The sequence below is a fragment of the Nuphar pumila genome, chromosome 1 (genome assembly GCF_984573655.1).
Source record: "Nuphar pumila chromosome 1, dmNupPumi1.hap1.1, whole genome shotgun sequence".
NCBI classification, from domain to species: domain Eukaryota; kingdom Viridiplantae; phylum Streptophyta; class Magnoliopsida; order Nymphaeales; family Nymphaeaceae; genus Nuphar; species Nuphar pumila.
The window spans coordinates 138,441,616-138,446,624 of record NC_143249.1 but is presented as its reverse complement, the minus strand read 5'-3'; the positions used below and the strand labels follow the sequence as shown (position 1 = coordinate 138,446,624).

Here is a 5,009-nt window from a genome sequence, read left to right as displayed (position 1 = left end):
TGGACTTGAAATCTAGAATTGGAAATGGAATTGAATTTTGGATCCTAAGATGGATTTTGGATCTGAAGTCTGAGATCCAAAAGTGGAACTGGGTTCTGGATCCTAACATGGATTTGGATTTGAAGTCTGAGATCCAAAGTTGAATTGGATTCTGGATCCTAGGATGGATTTTGGATCTGAAGTCTGAGATCCAAAGTAGACTTGGGTTCTGGACCCTATGATGGAATTGGATCTGAAGTCTAAGATCCAAAATGTAGAACTGTATTTAGAAAACTGTATCCAAGTTGATCTAATTTTGGATTTGAGTTTTTGAAAGTCCAAGTGGGACTTTTGAAGATGGATCTGGGTTTTGAAAACCCGGATTGAATTTAAAATTTAGAAAAGGCCAAGCTTTTGAGATTTCAGAATCAATCTCAAACTTGGATTTTGAATTTTGAAGATAAACTTGGTTTTGAATTCGAAGATGAATCAGAAGTTTCAAAGTTTAATTTGAACTTTGAAATTTCTTTTAGATTTTGAATTTTGGATATACAAATGGATTTCAAAGTCAAATTAGACTTTGAATTTAGATTTTGAATTTCGGATATACAAATGGATTTCAAAGTCAAATTGGACTTTTGAATTTTGAAGTTTAGAATTTGGGATCAAAAGATGAATCAAAATTTCCAATTGAATTTGGAAGATGAAATTTAGAAATTGAATCTTGAATATATAAATGAATTTCAAAGTCAATTTAGACCTTGAATTTTGAGCTTGAATTTGGATTTTTTAGGAGATGAATTAAGAATCTCAAAGTTAAATTTAACTTTTGAGTTTGGTTGGAGTTTTGAATATAAACTGAACTTGGAATTTTTCAAAGTCAAATTTGAACTTTGAAATCTGATTTGAATTGAAAATCTTGAGTATAAAATTGAATTTTTGAAATCTCAAAGTCAAATTGGACTTTGAAATTGAAATCTACATAAAAGAATGAATAAAGATAGAGATTGAAGAGGGATAATTGAGATCACTTGTATTTTTGAAAAGGATTTGGAAAATATGATGCAACTCTATCCTAAATGATGAATGAATTTAAAGAATTTGAATTTAGATTTTGAGAAGCTATCTTATTCTTGAAATGAATTAAAATAAGATTGAAGATATAATACATCCCTAACTATGGTCATTGAATGTATTATATAATAATCTACATTTAAATTCAGGTGAAGAATAAGACACATTTGGTGCTCTTATAGAATTTAAAATGAAATTAACTCTCAATATACCCTGACTATGGCCATTGGTATATATTTTGAGTTAATTTTAAGTTAAATTCTAATAAAAGAAGAAAATATTTAAGGAAAATATAATGAATTTTTGAAAACGGATCCAGTGTGGATTCAGTGTTATTTCGTAAAAGATAAAAATCCTAAATTTTGTCCACACCCTGACTATGGCCATTGATGTGGATCATCGACTTAGGATCAATTACCTCTTACGAAATGGTGCACGTGCCATTTGTGTTTCACCATTTGTGAGAATTTGAGAAATAAAGGAAAAGATGTATGAAAACAAGTAATTCATGGTATTTTACAATGCTCATTCATTCTAATCTAAGACTGGAAATGTAAATTCTCATTTAAGATCTAATTTTTACAACATATAAAGTTGAATTCACAACCCCAAGTAATATTTTCCACATATTCCCTACAAAAAAATGAGTTAGCATGATCATAGAAGAAAATACTTCCTTGAAGGCAAAATTGCATGTGATTGTACCAATCCTAATGCAAGATGCTATGCTCATACTGAATGAGAAGGGCATATACAATGGGTGAAGTCAAGGGTCAAGATGATCTAAGATGAATCAACCTGAAATATGGTAGTTCCTGATGACCCACCATAGAAAGGAAGGGATACAGTGGTTCATTGTGAACCATTATGAAAGAAAACTACTAGGGTAGTTCTTAATGAACTACTATAGTAAAGAGGGATTACAGGGGCTCTTTATGAACCACTGCAAGAGATAATTTGTAGTAGTTCCTGACGAACCACTATAATAAAATAAAAAGAAGGAGACCACGGTGGTTCATTGTGAACCACTGTGAAATATATTTCATTAGTATTTATATGAAACAGTAGGATTCAGTATGTTACCAGAATATCTTTGATACAAAGCACACCTTAGATTCTTACATAACATTTTACAGAATGGACTGGGTCTGTTCTGACCCGATCCAAAACGTTTACATATATCAATTTTCTTACACCTTTAACATTGATGGATGCTAATGACTGTATAAAGTTGCAGACATGGAGCAGAGGACCACATCAAGTTCACGTTGAGACTTTTCCCAACTGATCTGGATCTTTCCAAAATTTCCTATTACTAGCAGCTACTGACACAATTCTGTATTGTGATTTAGATGGCTTTTGTTACTTTTTGTCAGCATTGAACTCTGTTTTTACTAATGTGCAGCAGTGAATGTGTGCACATATCACAAGTGAAGTGCAGCAGGTGGTGTGCACTTGAAGGAAATTAGCAGGAAGGTGAAGTGAAGCACTATGCAAAAGCAAGTGCTGAGATATTACAAGCTGTATAAGTGAAGGGGTGACGCTGTGGTGACATATACACTGGGTACTGTTGCTGAGGTGAGTATGTGAACCCTGTATAATGGTTGAAGTGGGGATATATAAGGTGGAATGAAGATAGCGTGAGTAGAGAATATGCAAAATATCAATAAGAAAATGCCAATAATAATTGATCTGCAGCAAACTTTGGAGAACTAAATCAACACAAAATCGGTAAGCAGAGACAGGTAAAGGAAATCAGAATTTGTACTTACGCAGTCGCCCGACCATATAAAGTTGATGTTCCTCGTCCAAGTTCGTCCAATGCTACTAAAGAATTACTAGTAGCAGATAACAACATGATGACAGTCTCATATAGTTTTTGTTAAAAAAAAAATGTACCTTGACCTGCAGCAACGTGTTCTTTAGGACCATAAAGGCTTGGAGTCCCCTTTAAACATGAGATACCAAGGATGGTGGGCCTACAGGTTGGCTTTTCAAAATATTTACTTGCAGCTGCTGAACTTGACCAAGCATTTGGCTCTGCAATTAAGGAGACGAACTGTTGTAACTTGGGATGATATTCGCAGAAGCGGATGATTAATCTCTGTGAAATGCTTTTTAGTTCAGATTCTCTCTCAGCTTTGGCATTGAAAATTCCTTCTATGAGCATCCTGAATTTTGGAGTCCAGCATCTGCAATATCCCTTGTTCCGGGGAAGCGAATCAGAGTTTGATCTTCACTTTCAGCAGGTCATCCCTGAATTTGGAACAACCAGGGCATTATGATGGACATGGTGGTGGTGATGAGTTTGAAGATTCTTTTGACGAAGCAATCGCCACATACTGCTGGAACAAGCTAATGGCTGATGAATCCCAGCAACGTATTTGAATAGCCCATCAACTAGGAATTTTGGCAAACGAACAACTGTATCCCTGAGAGCCCCATAAAGCGCTTTACTCTTGGCTAGTTCCTCGTCATGGATAAAACTTCAGAGTGGGAAATCCATTTCCCACCTTCAAAATCTGAGTGCACAACTGAAAAGTTGTTGATACCTCTACAAATCTCTTTTTTTTTTATCATTTTTTTGTCGATTTGTCTACTAGGTGGGAGTCAATAAATCCAGCTCCACCAGTCACCAAGATTCGCAATTTGGACAGACAGAATTTAGAACTGTGTGAAGGTGATGGCATCTGAGGTGGCTTTGAAACCGTATCCTTGACATCCACCTACAAACGATGAATTTTAAATACTGCAGCTTTTAGATTCAATACCTTATGATTCCTGTAGTGCTCAAGGGTTGAATTCCAAGGATGTGATAATTGATCGAGTGTCCATTTGGCAAGGAATAAGGCAGATGCAACGACAAGAGAAGGAAGGATCTCCAGGAATCCATAGTCAAGTAATGTAAGTTCTGCTAGATAATTTGCCAGGAACTCCAACGCAAATATACGATCCATCTTGTATGAAGCTTGTGTTGCTCGTAGAAACCTCCTGAGAAAGGTCTTTGTAGTTGGTGTGGCCAACTCAAAGCACAAATGCTTCAAAACATCAACCTTAAAAAATCTGTTACTTATTGTATGCATTATATGTAATCAAGCAGAAGTCCTCCACACGAGGTGCACAAATCTTTTCATATTTCGATGCAATAAACATACATGTAATGTCAACCAGCTGTAGCGTCTTCCTTTCAACAGGATTGTCAGAGAGGAACTTATCAATGTAGTAGACTGTGAGATAAAGTGTGTCTGGAACAAGCCTATATTCTTCACAGACCTCAACAAGCCAGTCTATAAGAATTGCACGCATAGCTAGAGAAATATCCCATTGAACCATATTCATGAAATTATTTGATGGCTGCTGTTTCAACTCAGCTTCTTGTAAGTAAGCATAAATGTCTGGGGCGTAAAGGCGCCTTCATATCTTGCAATATCCCCACTGAAACTATTGTCTTTTGAGTCATGCATTTCTGGGCAATCTCTGATCACGATCAGGCATTTGAGAATTTCATAACGAATGTAAGAGTCCCATCTTCTTTAAAACCTTCTGAATTTTGAAATCACCAACTATGATCATGTGCTTTGAGATTTTGACAAAAACACTTCAAGCTTTTTCCATCGAGAACATTGATTCCCACAGAATGACGCTTTTGCTTATCCACGTTTATCATCCTTGGGGGAGAAAGGGATGATGCAACAAATATAAGAGGTTATGATGATGATGCCATGAGGATATAAAAGGAATCAGGGTAAACCAAAGCAACTGGTTTCTCAGTGAGGCACATCGGATTTTGCTGCAGATTATGCAACAAACTGCATATTGAGTGTTGTTTTCACCGTGAAAACCACCAAGGTTTCGTATGACTTCTTGCAGAGCCTTGCAACGTTCAGAGAGAGTCGGATGCGGCCAGTATGTTACCATAGATACAGGATTGGTGGTTATGACACAAAATTATATAC

General features: G+C 35.9%; 1 pseudogene; it reads right to left on the bottom strand.

Moving 5' to 3' along the window:
• Window positions 1-3,779: 3,779 nt before the first annotated feature.
• Window positions 3,780-4,359, bottom strand: LOC149849179 (cyclin-A2-4 pseudogene; annotated as a pseudogene).
• Window positions 4,360-5,009: the final 650 nt, after the last annotated feature.